The sequence below is a fragment of the Lactuca sativa genome, chromosome 9 (assembly GCF_002870075.4).
Source record: "Lactuca sativa cultivar Salinas chromosome 9, Lsat_Salinas_v11, whole genome shotgun sequence".
Taxonomy (NCBI): domain Eukaryota; kingdom Viridiplantae; phylum Streptophyta; class Magnoliopsida; order Asterales; family Asteraceae; genus Lactuca; species Lactuca sativa.
The window spans coordinates 61,502,698-61,518,743 of NC_056631.2; positions in this window are offsets into that span (position 1 = coordinate 61,502,698).

Genomic DNA, 16,046 nt, shown 5'->3' on the forward strand with positions numbered 1-16,046 from the left:
TATATTAACTAGGATTTCCACAAACGCCATACCACCGTAATCCATATGTATGTATAACAAGTAATATGTATAGTACAAAATTTTAAAGGACTATTGGGTTGATGTGTTAGGGAATGTATTAGTTGGTGGAGGAGGGACGGCCTAATCGGTAATTGTATAAATGTATTAGTTGGTTGAGGATGGACTGATCTAACATTAAAGCCAAAAATTGATTAATATAACCATAAATTTCTTGGAGTGGCCTAATATACGTGAAACTGAAATTGCAATCCAAATGTATGTTTTTATTAAAGCACAATCACACATAATGATGCGAACCATGAGCCCACCTAAAGGCAGACCACCGAGACGACCCAATAGGATCCACACGATACTAGCGAGATTGCAAGACCAGGTCTTTGAGGATTCACCACTCCGTATAATTCTAGGAAGAGACTTTATTCTCCTATTTGACCCAATAAAGAAGTTACTGCTTCTCTTAGGCCACGTTTAATTTAGTACATGTTCCTTTATTTTAGTACTTAATTTGATTTCCATATTGGTATAAATTGTAACAAGAAGTGGTGAAATATATATATATATATATATATATATATATATATATATATATATATATATATATATATATATATATATATATCAGAAAATTGTTCCAAATTCTTGTCTTCTTAACTTTTGTTCTTAGGGGATTTGTCATCCAAAATCAGCTCCTATCATTTTGGTGCTTTCATCGCTTCTTCCTCAACATGTATCCTAAACACGAGTCATCATCTTCAGCTGTCTCAACCAACAAAGCCTTGACGTTGGAAGCTTCCATGACAACCATGGCACACAACATCTCCAAGCTTATTACTTCCTCCGCCACCAATCAAGCCACCACACAATCCCAACTTGACATTATATGAAATAGTTAACAACACAGTAGGAACAAACCAACAACCTCATTGCACGCCCAACGACAAACCATCACCTTCCTTCGCCATTCCTAAAACATAATGCAAACCTCTTCAAACAGACCATCAACCCCGACCACCAAAGATCTCCCTCCCAAACTTCGATGGTAGTAACCCACTCAATTGGTTGTTCCAGGCAAAAAACTACTTTCACTACTATTCCATTCCACCCAAACAATGTCTTGCACTTTCGGTTTTCTACTTCACGGGAGATGTTCTCTATTGGTACAAGCATCACCAACAACGTCTTACTTAGCACATGGGAGGAGTTTTCTAGAGCATTGGAAATCCGCTTCGGACCATCAACCTACGAGAACCATCAAGCATTCCTCTTTAAACTCCGCCAATCCTCATCCGTTTCCACCTACCAGGCTGAATTCGAAAGACTCGACAATCAAGTAAAAGGACTCGACACTGAAGCACTATTAAACTGCTTCCTCTCGGGCCTATGTGCCAACATTCATAATGAATTGGCTCTCCTTCAACCCACATCCCTAAATCAAGTTTATGGTTTAGCCAAAATTCTGGAGGATAAGCTAAACATGCCAAGAAACAGATTCCCCTACTCTCGTTTGTACACCACTCAGATCACCACCCCTACATCTGTAACACTCTAATTTTTCAAATAAAATTTTCATTTTTAATTCAACACAAAGCATAATTTAACATCTCTCATGCCCAATTTGTTAATGTTTCAAAACACAAAACATAAAAATTGTTTGTCAAATATCCCAGAATCCTCAAAACACAAATCAACAAGATGTTGTGTACAATCATGTTGGCGCCTTCCCACGATCCTGGGATGTTACTTGAAACACCTTTCACACAACACTGTAAGCACAGAGCTTAGTGAGTTCCCTAAAATACTACACACAAATAATTAGCCTCTTATGACTATATCTCGATAAGGACCCTCCTGTCATGTGTCTCAGTGAAGACCCTCTAGTCTCACGGCTCAGGTTGGACCTCCAATCCTATGTCTCATTGAAGACCTTCTGGTCTCACGACTCAGTTTGGACCCTCCGGTCCTATCTCAATAAATGCACATACTAATATACAACATAAATCACAAAGACAGGATGCATAATATCATATATCTCAGTATAAGCAAATAAGACCCTCCGACCAATAGCACAGATAAGACCCTCCGGTCGTACAATAATTACCACTCAGATAAGTATAGTGAGAAGACTCGCCTCATGAAGTAAAGCAAGTAAATCCCACACCTGAACTGCCGGTCTAGACTCCATCTAACATATGTCACATATATCTCTAATTAAAATTGATATCAAGAACCCTCAAAGATGTTGGCTAAGTATCTCTACTAAACCTCAGAAGTGTAAAAGACCATTCTACCCCTCCATGGCCTTCTAAAGTCCACAATTTGACCAAAACCCTAAAAGTCAACAGAAGTCAACACCCAGTGCATACGTTGGGCGTATAGCCCTCTACATCGGGCGTACAACTAGACATGCATGCATCAGGGTGGACTCAGCACTACATTGCGCGTAACTGGGGTACACACAGCGTATGTGTGACACCCCGTTTACTATGTAAGTAAATAGATAAAGATTAATAAATGAATTTTGGCCTTAAAATCCATAAAATTTTGGTAGGGCGTTGGTTTTGGGAGCCAAAAGCTATTATTTAGATTATTTGTGGGTTAAAGTGTAAACTCGAGACTTATATTGTAAATATTTATGAAGGAAAGGGCTTTGTGGTAATTATTGGGACTTAATTTGGAGGAAAAGAGAGGGGAAGGTTAATTATGTCATAATTGAGAGATGGGGGTTAAAAAGGTAAATTCTGGATTTATATTGTAAAGATTTATGGAAGGCCAAAGGGGTAAATATTGGATTAAATTTGAAAAGATTCTTATGGGGAGGGATGGAAGTGTTAAGATGAAAGAAGATTTAAAGGTTACGGGTATAACCCGCCACTCTCTCATGCAACCCTCATATATATTGTATCAAACCCAAAACCTAACCCTAAGACATTTGAGCAGCTGCCACCTTTCCTTTCCTCTATGGTCGGCCGCCACCCTCTTGCTTCTTCTACCACCGAGTCGTCGTTGTGCCACCACATTGAAGACGAAAACCTCCATTAGAAGTCATGGCAGCGGGAGATCGGAAGAAACTCACCCTGAAGCATCGTCGTTGCTATTTCCAATGGAACCGCCACCTCATTCGCGTCTCTTCTGTTCCGCTATCTCCCTTCCGTTGCATCGACCATCATCGCTTAGGACCAGTCACCGTCGTCCTTATTCTTCTTCCTTTTCGTTCTGCCGTTGATAGCCACCGTTGTGGTTGCTTGAACTACTATTGTCGTCATTATGCACCACCAACTAGTGGTTGCGTCCAGATTCCGAGCAAGGTCTCGTTGGGGTGTGCTGCTGCTTGACTGAGAACCAAAGGAGATCACTGCCACCACCGTGAGGTGGTGGCTGTCGTTCCAAAACGTTTGTTGTCGCCGTCTTGGGCCACCAGGAGGGTGGCTGGGGTACATCTCGCATATCAAAAGCAAGTATGGATGGGTGTGTTTCTGTTTTCTTTGGTGTGTTTGTGTGTATAGTGTAGATTGGCCGAAAAACTGAGAACCACCACCACCACCGTGAGGTGGTGGCTGCCACCGTGTACCACCGTGAGAGGGGTGTATTTTAGTGGGTATGTGTGTGTACATTTGATATTTTCATTGTAAATTGTGACAAAAAATGGGATAATGAAAGAAAGTCAAAACCACCACTGTAAGGTGGTGGCTGTCGCCACCAACCGCCGTGTCGGGTGGCGATGTGCCTCGTTTGGATTGTGACTCGTTTGAAATGTTTGGACAAAGGGAATAAAACCCTAATGGGCCTAATAAACCCTAATGGACCTAATGAACTCTAATTGATCAAATGACCTAGTTATTGGGCCTATTGGGCTAAGATGGGGTTGGAAACCCTAATTAGGGTTTAGAAAACCATAATATTTGATTTATGGGCTTGGACTTATCAAGACCCATTTTTGGGCCATTCGAATGGAATTTTGTATTAAGCTCAATCACACCATATGATTTATTTAGAAGAGTGATGGACTTAATGGATTAAGTCCTTAATGGGTTAAGTGAGAAACACTTAACCCTAATCTTCATTTTATGTGAAACCCAAATTTCACTTGGGCTTTATTGTTGGGCCTTGATGATTGGGTTACTAATAGGCTATCCAAGATCAACCAAATTTACTAGAATAGTTAATGGGCTTTGAGGTAAGGCCCATATGAGGAGTTGTGCCCAATTTGGAAAATTGGGCCATAGATGGGCCATAGTTTGGGCCTTCATGATTATGAGATGTTGGGCCACTAAAAATGCCAAATGTTTGGACTGGACTAATGGTTGGGCCTTAGAATAAGACCATGTAAAGTTTTGGGCCTAATTTAGAAAATTGGGCCATATGTTGGGCTTTGATTCATAGTTTAACTTTTGGGCCTTTGGTATGGACCTTGAGTTGAATCAAGCTAAGATAGGGGTAAAGCAGTCTGTTACCCCGAGCTTGGACTTATGATTTTTGTGTTGGAACCCAATTATTAATTGGGTGATGTTTTGATATTGACAGTTTGGGATTCTGTCATCCAACAGTTGGGATTGTGTCTACGGGACTTCAGAAGTGGGAGGTGAGTCTTCTCACCATACCCATGGGTCTAAGGTACTAAGGTCGGACCATTATGTGATTATGGTATATGTGTTAGTCATTATGTGATTTGATATGCTATGTGATTGTGTGTTATTGCATGGAAGACCTCAGGGGGAGCCTATGGCATTGGATGTAAGACCATGTAGGGTAGCCCATGGCATTCTTAGGTAAAGACCATGTGGGGTAGCCTATGGCATTCCTAGGTAAAGACTATGTGGGGTAGCCCATGGCATTGGATGTAAGACCATGAGGGGTAGCCCATGACATTCCTAGGTAAAGACCATGTGGGGTAGCCCATATCACAATGGTGTAAGACCTTGGGGGAGCCCACGACATCCTTATAGGCTTATTTGTGTTATGTGTAGATATTTCTGTGATATATGATATATTTATGTGATGTGTGTTATGCTAGTTGTCTTTGTGATAATTGCATGGAAGACCATGGGGGGATCCCGTGGGTATTGGATATAAGACCATGTGGGGTAGCCCATGGCATTCCCAGGTTAAGACCATGTGGGGTAGCCCATAGCATAATGGTGTAAGACCCTGGGGGGAGCCCACAACATCCTTATAGGTTTTTGTATGCATGGCTTATGTGTTATAGGGAGCTTCTATAACTAGCATGATATGTGATACATGTAGCTTTTATAGCTAACAGGATATGTGATATGTGTGTATGGTATGCTCTGGGAAACTCACTAAGCTTCGTGCTTACAAGTTTTGTTTATGGTTTTAGGTATCATCATTCTGGAAAGGAAGGGCTCGGATTGATCGTAGTGCACACCCCTATGATTTCTGGAATGAATGATTTTGGGATAAACTCTGATAAAGGATTTACTTGAATATGAATTGAAATGTTTGAATTAAATGTTATCAATGTTTTAGTCATATTAAAAATGAATTTTTTTACCCTTAATTTTTGGGTTGTTACATTACGCCCCATACTTCCTCTTTTCACTCTTTTGGTCTTAATCCGTTAAGACAATTGCTACTACTAAAGATCTGGGATGGTTAAGGTCCATTACTTCATAAAGTTGGTGACTTTAAGCCTTAGCATGGTTGGACAAGTCTAAAACTCATAAACTCTAATCCTTTACTCACAAAGGTCCACATATCTCATGCATGGAGAGATCTTAATGACCAAGATCTCATTTTTATGAATCCAAACGTCTAAGAACATCTAAAAGGACAAGTATTATGCTCTGGAGTTCACCAAAATCATAAAGCTCCAAGCTTGGGACATAAAACCCTAAAAATGGACCAAAACATGAACTAATCAAACAATGAGAAAGCTTTGAGCTTGATACCTCTGGATGATGCTCCAACCACAGAGAAACTCAGATCCAAAAGCTTGGACAACAACCCTTATTCTTTCAAGGCTCCTTTTTTCACAAAATAAATCCACAAGAACACTCAATAAGCTATAAGTGCTCACACAAGTTATGGAAATGGGATTTAGGGTTTGAGGGGAGTTGGAGGCTGGAAATGGTGGCTGGAAATGAGGCCATCATGTTCCTTAAATAGGGACACACAAGGCAATTAGGGTTTTCAATTTGAGCCTAGTACACCCCGCATACTAGGTGGCCTCCGCGTTCATGATACGCACATGAGTACGCTGAGCGTACACATGCGTACGCCCTGCGTACTAAAATGCCACCTTTTTCTCAAATAAGGACTAATCTTGCCACTTCATAAAAGATTAAGGTCATAGAATCATACCTCATTTCGGGATGTTAAAATTCTCCCCCACTAGAATCAGACTTCGCCCTCGAAGTCATTCTCTGAAAACAACTATGGGTACTGCTCGCATATCTCGGACTTCGGCTCCTAAGTCCAGTCTGAACCTCTACGATGTTGCCACTAAACCTTAACTAGGTGCACCTCCTTGTTCCTCAGGACCTTTACCTTCTTGTCAAAAATCGCTATCGGCCTTTCAATATAATTCAGAAGATCATCAACCTGAATTTCCTCTAAAGGAACCATTGTCGTCTCGTCAGCTACACACTTCCTTAGGTGGGATACATGGAAGGTGTCATGAATCTGACTCAACTCCTCAAGAATCTCTAACTAATAAGCTACCTTACCCACCCGAGCAATCACCCTGAAAGGACCAATAAATCAAGGGCCTAACTTTCCCCGCTTCCTGAATCGGGTCACCCCTTTCCATGGGGATACCTTCAGGAGGACAAAATCGTCGACCTGGAACTCTAGCTCAGAACGTGTAACACCGTAAATTTTCAAACAAATTTTTCATTTTCAAAACCACACAATTCTCAACATCACATCTCAAAACCAAAATTGTAAAATTGTTAAAAACACAAATCCTTAATTGTTTAGTAAAATTCAGGATCCTCAAAACATAAACTTCATCTTGTGTGTACAATCAAGTCGGCGCCTTCCCGCGATCCTGAGAAGTACCTGAAACACATATCACATAACACGGTAAGCACAAAGCTTAGTGAGCTCCCTAAAATACCACACATATCTCATTAGCCTCTCATGGTTGTACTCGAATAAGACCCTACGGTCAATGTGTCTCAATGGAACCCTCTGGTCCCACAACTCGGGTGGAGCCTCCAGTCCTAACTCAGTAAGCACAGAATAATACACAACATAAATCACAAAGACATAATGTAGGATATCACAATACTCAATATAAGCACATAAGACCCTCAGGTCACACATAGATTACCACCCTAGGTAAGTATAATGAGAAGACTTACCTTGTAAGCAAGCAAATAACCCTCATACACAAATCACCGAATTTAGCCTCCGCCTAACACATATGACAATTATCTCTAGTTAACACTTTAATCACAACTCTTAATAAAATAAGTTATCTTCTCTCTCTAACTCTTGGAATGTGTAAAACACCATTTTACCCCCTCCATGGTTCCCATAATCCATGTCTTGACCAAACCCTAAAGTCAACAAAAGTCAATACTCGAGTCAATAGTCCATGTTGACCTGCTCGTCGAGTGCATCTATGTGACTCATCGAGTCACCTCCTTTCTTCAGAAATGTCGCAAAAATCCAACTTAACTCATCGAGTTGTCTCATCAACTCGTCGAGTTACTCATGTCCATACTCGTCGGGGAAAACCCTAGCCGACTCGTCGAGTCAGCTCACCGACTCGGCGAGTCCTTTCAGACCCTTTTCTAATTCAGACGTTTTAAGGCAGATTTATAATCCCAAACTCTAGATCTAGCCTCCCAAGGCTTATATACCACGTAAAGCTACAATCTTTACGTCCCTGCATGACACTTAGGGCTTAAAATGCCAAAACAAGTTCCTTTTGGGTATTAAGCATAAAAGCTCCTCTATAGCTAGATAAAGTTGGAACCTTTGGACTCTGGGGACCTCACAAAGTCCCGATCTGAAGTCTTAATCACTATGTAAGCTCAATACACTAAAAGTCTCAAGGAAGGATGGAAAAAGCCCTAAACTCCATTAACATGAGATCTAATCAACATAATGAGAAAGGTGAAGACTTTTTACCTTCCACAGAAGCTACAGATGAATTAACACCAGATCTAACAGTCCCTTCATGTTCCTTGCTTGATATTCTTCTCTTCTATTCAAGTAGTGCACTAAAATGCCCAAAGATTAGATATCTCTCTCTTAGCTCAATATATATGATTAGGGTTTCAAACATGGGAGTAAGGTGGTTGGTGAGGTGAAAACGAGGGCTTAAGGTCCTTTAAATAGGACCCAACCCCAAAGGAACAGTAGTACCCACCAGTTCGGGTGCAGTAGTGAGGGCGTGGCAAATCCACATATTGGTTTACGGAGTTCCCCAGATAAATTAGACTTGTTTGAGCCAGTGATGAGACCGTGGGGACGCCACTACAGTTATGGGATCAGGAAAGCAATGGACTGTATGAGGTCGTTTGTGATATAAGGCTACCATTGGTCATGTAGCAATCACTTTTAGCCTTGGATTTAGAAGATGTCAGGACTCGACATATGAACCCGCGTGGTTAAATCAGAAGATTGTTAGAGCCATAGTGGCAAGATAAATAATGGCAGGTAGGGAGACTGTGATATTGCTCTTGGCTCAGCAATCGGACATGACTTCATCATTTCAGATAAGTTGGAACCAGGGAGGTCCCGGTGGACCTTGGGGAAGCAGCCATGTGGCAGCATGTTGTTTTCAAGCAGTTAAGTGTTTCAGGTAGTTTAGTGCTTCAGAGAGTTTCAATGTCTCAAGCATTAATGGTATTTTAGGATTTCTTGAATGGACGGAATAGCTGATGGATTGGGGAGTGATACGTCACTCACAACAGGATTATCTGAGCCCTGCCTGACATCGGACGGAAGTTCGGTATACATATAACATATCAACAAGCATATAACATAAACACATATCATAACATATAAGCTAAATCTTCCTCCGGCTTGACCCAACATCGGACCGATGTCCGGAACATACAACACATAACATAGAAACATACAAATGCAAGAATCAAGAAGACATCAAACATACAAACATTCCTCGGGCTTGCCCCGACATCAAACTAAAGTCCGGAAACATATAATCTACATCGGGCTAACCCCAACATCGGATCAAAGTCCGATATATGCTAATATACATAAACGGGCCGACATTGGTGACTTCGACCCGTTCCTACTGGAGGAAAACTCATCTCTCAAGCTGGCTGCTGAAATCTCGTATGAGGAATCTCTGATGGCTGCTCCAACAACTCCCCGACTATCATTAACAATAACACTTAGTCAATAATCCAATAATCATTCTTAGGGTAAAATGACCATTTTAACCCATGATCTAATTTGAACCATAACCTAGACCTAATTCCTTCGAACTTTTCCAAGCCCACTAATGGCCCACTAATAGCCCGATTTTCTAAATTGGTCCCAACTTCTCAAATGGGCCCTCCCTTAAGCCCAAACATATCCTTGGTCCATTATCTGATTTCTGATGGCCCATTTCGGCCCAATAACTGCTAATCCCAAAGATTGGCCCAAACTGAGACCCAAATGTCGCAAAGCCCAAAATATGAGAGTACGTTGAGCGTACTCCTGTATATGCTACGCGTACAACTTGCATGGCTTGTACGCTGCACGTACTGGCGTGTAATCCTAGCATACTACTCTGTTAAGCCATATTCTTCAAAATTGCTTATTCCCTTAGGTCCAAATTACAGATCTGAGTCCAATAACACGTCTCAACTCATAAAGTCAGTTACTTAGTGGCTTGCAACCCACCAAGTGAGCCCAAACTTAGAATATAGCAACTAACTTCCATGAAAATGACCTCAAACTCATGCATGGTCATAAAAGGGCCTTAAAGATCGAGACTTTACTGCTTATGGGACATGAATATCACTGAGGGTGGCACCCCTTGGCCTAGAGACAAATTTGAGCCATAAAGGTTCATTCTTGGAACTAAAAAGATCCCAAAACAACACTACGTTGGATCTAAGCATTCAAAAAGAAAGTTGAAAGCTTTATACCTCCAATGAATCCCAAATGCTGATGTTATCTTGGATCTATGAGCTCAATATACTTAAGTTCCTCTCCACTATCTTTTCCTTCCTTCTTTCAAGCTTCTAAGTTCCAAAACAAGCTTCACAAGGCCAAACACACACAAGAATGAGAAAGCCATGCTATCTAGGGTTTATGCGGATGAGGGGTTGGTGAGGAGGCTAGGGTTTGAGTCATAATGAGGTATTTATATGGCTTAAACCCTAAAAATTACGGTTTCGAAACAGCTCATGTACGATTCGCGTACTCCTTGGTACATTGCATGTACGTGCATGTGTCCCACATATCTAATGCTTCTCTACACCCCGCGTACACCAAGGCTATGCCCAACGTACGTCTTCTGGGCGACCCAACACTTCGGTCCACTCTCTAATGATCCACTCAATTAGTCATTCTATTTAACACTTACCCCCAACATTTAATTAAATAAATATTTGTGACATCCCCATTTTCTCGGCCAGAAAAGACCGATTTTGTTTATGCTTCATAAAAATCAGAGTACCTATTTTAATAAAAATGTTGCGGAATTTGTTCCTAGTAAAACATGATAAATACGTTATCAAAGCATTTCCGAAGAAAAGTATTTTTATTCGTTTTAAAACATTTGGGATGTCATCGTCAATACAGAAACATAAGCATAAACATAACTTACATTCATTATCTTTAGTGATTTATATCTCCTTAATCTGTGAGTGTAATGTGAGATCATATCAACACCTGTGATATAAATAAATTGAGTGGGTCAGGTGGGGAAACCTGGTGAGTACATAGGGTTTTCAACCCATAATAATATAATTATTAGGTTTAATCATCAAACAGTTAACCCAATTACCCATCCCCGTTATCTTCTTTACTCTTAAAGATCTATCCTAAGAATCAGCCATTTCTCATTCATTCATTCCTAAGGATTATCTTAAGGAATAGGTACGAAGTCCATCGTTGTCAATGACAAAGTTGTCAAGAACAACTGCTAGTTCTATCACTTAGGCGCAACTGCCATAATTATGACATTGCCTATGAGGCGCATCTGTCGGTATTGTCCTTTAGGCACAGCTGCCAGGGTTATCTCGTTTATCAACATTATCATTTCCGAGAATCCACTCGCAATACATGCCAATGGGTTTTTAGAGTACACCGGTGAACACATCGTTCACAACACCTACAGGTTGCGAGCCTGCTAGTGTTCCATTGGACTGTCTAGAATAGTCCATAGTTGTCATCTATACACTGCTAGATGACGGGGCCAACATTTGGGTACAAGGCTTCTCGCATCGTCCACCTCTCACCCTCACCTCATGGTCTATTTCACCTCTCACCTCATCATACAACTCATATTTCATCTATTACATCTACCCATGTTTTACCCCAAAATTTTCGTAGATATAATATATATATATATATATATATATATATATATATATATATATATATATATATATATATATATATATATATATATATATACAGTTTAAATCATTTAAAGCATGTATAAAAATCTTTCACCCAGCATAGACAACAAGTATAGAGACAATATGAACATATAACACGTAATTTATATTAACTACTTCATATATATGTGTAAGACGAAAGTAACTATGCACTCACCTGCTAAGGTGATGAGTCGGCGCTCGGATAGCACTTCGTTACTCTCAAAACAATTTCCATCGGACAAAACCTAGTATCATTACCACTAGAGTTTAGTCTAACGTTAACCGAGACTAATTAATAGTCTAGATATTATTACTATTATATAAGCGTTAAGAAACACTCTTATATAACTCATAATAATAATCCAAATACTCATTACATGTTCCTAATAACGTTATTATATTAAAACATAAGCTATACTAAAGATAAGGTAGGCATAACTCACTTACAGTGGGTTTTTCGCAAAACCAGGGTTCGCTGGAGTAGCGTTTCCGAGCCGAAAGGCTCTTCTTCTCGGAGCCGTCGGGTACTCCGGGGCTTCCGCCTCGTGCTAGGGAGGTTCCCTAGGCTTTTCGGGGGGTTTCGGGCTAGAGAGAAGTTCTAGAGAGAGGGAAGTGAAGGGAGGTGTGAGAATGAATGGAGGGGTGCATCTCTATTTATAGGAGGCTGGAGGGTCACTCATGTCGTGAGTTTCTTGATGCTCACGTTGTGATCCTACTTGGGCACCAAGGCAAAGCCTGGTGCTGACACGTGGAATCGTACACAGGGTGGAAATCAGCCGATTTTCAAAAATTCATAACTTTCGCATACAAACTCCGTTTTCGATGTTCTTTATATCCACGCGTAGGTAAAAACAAGATATACAACTTTCATTTAGACTCTGTCGGCTAATTCTCGACCGATCTTAAATTTAACAGTAGGAGGAGATTAGACTGCTAAATAACCGCGAAGAATTCGTAACTCCTTCATACGGACTCCGTCTTCGTCTATCTTTCTACCGTTGAGTTCCTATTAATGAGATCTTCAAATCTCATTTAGGTCATGTAAGCCAAAAATCGCTCGAACTAAAAATCGAGTTTCGGACCGTGCACTGCAAAGCCAAATCTTAGAAAATTCATAACTTCCTCATACGAAGTCAGATTTGGGCGTTCTTTTTTTTGTATGTTCTAGGCTTAACATATACTACAACTTTTGTTTAGATTTCTAAGGCTAAAAGTCGCTCCATCATAAATTTACTATTTACGCTTCCCGGTGTCGTGTCGGGTTTGCCGTAAAACTTCAACGAGCCATAACTTCTTCGTTATAACTCGGATTTAGGCGTTCTTTATATGTACGAAACCCTTGAGACATATTCTACAAATTGGTTAAGATTATTTATTCTAAATAATCATTTGTCGAAAATCCGTTTTCGACCCCTATTATCTCTAAATTGACTAGCCCGGATCTACGGACGTTACAATTATCTCCCCCTTAGGATGATTACGTCCCGGAATCATCAACGAAACAGGGCTCACATGATGACTCCATATGTTATCTCTTCATCCTAAGTAATAATCGTAACTTTGATGTTTCTTCGAACGAGTATCTAACTCTAATACTTCCTGACTGCATGCGGTGCCCGATCTTGGACCCGCTCTCTATCTCATGACCTTCATGTCACGATCTCGATCTTTATTGGAGGCTCCTTCTTTAACAAACTTGAGATAAGTTTCTTCCTTCAATTATCATAATAGACCGATGGGTCATGTTCTAACGACCTCTCATCGTATGATGCATTGCTTGGACTCAGGTCTTTTAGAGTCAGATTTCAGAATAAACTATACCTTCCTTCATGTTCTAATCACATCTTAAAAGGTATCATTTCTAGCTACAAGCAACCGTCGCGATACCTCTACCAATCACTTCGATCATCTTTTACTTCAATCCTATGGCTTAAGTCAGATGTTACATCGAACTTGGTTCTCTGAACCACGTAACATACTCATCGTAGTCGGACTCAATGTGATATGACCACTAGGGTCGGGATAACAACAATCTTCTTAGTCATTACTGAAACAATGGTAACGACATATTTGAATAAATCGGAATCAATTATTGGCTTCTTGGTAACCTTGTGACTTTCCCTGATCCAAGCGTGAGTCTTGTGCTTCCGGTAGTATATGCCTCTACTACCATTCACACCTACTCATACTCGTCCCAAGTATTGTCTCGCAGTCCTCCAAGTTATTATCACAAAATAATTTTAACACATACAAATGTGTCCTAACAATCATATAATTTTCTCTAGACACTACTAGGACTTCTTCCATGCGTATCTTCAATCATCAATTTTGTTTCAACCCGGTTGGTGGTGCAAATGTCAGATGATGGGATAACTTCATGGATTCTACCAAAAAATCTTTCTTTCTTCTAATCGAAAGTGAACTTCTCCCGTAATAGACGTATTATTTATTAGACGCATTCTAAAGACAAGATATTACTCTTAAAATATCTTCCAATAAGTATCATTCACTATCATAAGCCTTATCATTTCCTCCATTTGCTCAATCTGCTATGAGTCCTTATCATGACATTCTATACACCAAAACATGCGTTCGGTGTATCGAGATGAGAATATAGATAGAGGAAGATTTAGACGCGTATTCCTCCGTATTACTCTGAAAAGTTACATGCCAGTTCTAATATCGTATTTAAACGTTTAGAAATCTGAACACATAAAGTTTCCAGATCCGGTCGGCAACAGACCATAGATCCGATCAAACGATAGCATCATAAAGAATCGGAAATCATTTAGCACATAAAAGCAATTTAGGCATCTTCCCTAAATGAGCTAGTGCTCGTGTCTATTCAGGTGTACTTCCTAAAATATATTAGACACACTTCTCACGATCATCGCTTAGCATTCTAAGTTTAAGTCTAGAAATAAATCATTATTCCTAGTTCGCTTAAACTAATGCTCTGATACCAATTGTGACATCCCCATTTTCTCGGCCAGAAAAGACCGATTTTGTTTATGCTTCATAAAAATCAGAGTACCTATTTTAATAAAAATGTTGCGGAATTTGTTCCTAGTAAAACATGATAAATACGTTATCAAAGCATTTCCGAAGAAAAGTATTTTTATTCGTTTTAAAACATTTGGGATGTCATCGTCAATACAGAAACATAAGCATAAACATAACTTACATTCATTATCTTTAGTGATTTATATCTCCTTAATCTCTCAGTGTAATGTGAGTTCATATCAACACCTATGATATAAATAAACTGAGTGGGTTAGGTTGGGAAACCTGGTGAGTACATAGGGTTTTCAACCCATAATAATATAATTATTAGGTTTAATCATCAAATAGTTAACCTAATTACCCATCCCCGTTATCTTCTTTACTCTTAAAGATCTATCCTAAGAATCAACCATTTCTCGTTCATTCATTCCTAAGGATTATCTTAAGGAATAGGTACGAAGTCCATCGTTGTCAATGACAAAGCTGTCAAGCACAACTGCTAGTTCTATCACTTAGGCGCAGCTGCCATAATTATGACATTGCCTATGAGGCGCATCTGCCGGTATTGTCCTTTAGGCGCAGCTGCCAGGGTTATCTCGTTTATCAACATTATCGTTTCCGAGAATCGACTCGCAATACATGCCAATGGGTTTTTAGAGTACACCGGTGAACACATCGTTCACAACACCTACAGGTTGCGAGCCTGCTAGTGTTCCATTGGACTGTCTAGAATAGTCCATGGTTGTCATCTATACTCTGCTAGATGACGGGGCCAACATTTGGGTACAAGGCTTCTCGCATCGTCCACCTCTCACCCTCACCTCATGGTCTATTTCACCTCTCACCTCATCATACAACTCATATTTCATCTATTACATCTACCCATGTTTTACCCCAAAATTTTCGTAGATAATATATATATATATATATATATATATATATATATATATATATATATATATATATATACAGTTTAAATCATTTAAAGCATGTATAAAAATCTTTTACCCAGCATAGACAGCAAGTATAGAGACAATATGAACACATAACACGTAATTTATATTAACTACTTCATATATATGTGTAAGACGAAAGTAACTATGCACTCACCTGCTAAGGTGATGAGTCGGCACTCGGATAGCACTTCGTTACTCTCAAAACAATTGCCCTCGGACAAAACCTAGTATCATTACCACTAGAGTTTAGTCTAACGTTAACCGCGACTAATTAATAGTCTAGATATTATTACTATTATATAAGCGTTAAGAAACACTTTTATATAACTCATAATAATAATCCAAATACTCATTATAAGTTCCTAATAACGTTACTATATTAAAACATAAACTATACTAAAGATAGGGTAGGCATAACTCACTTACAACGGGTTTTTCGCAAAACCGGGGTTCGCTGGAGCAGCGTTCCCGAGCCGAAAGGCTCTTCTTCTCGGATTCGTCGGGCACTCCGGGGCTTACGCCTCGTGCTAGG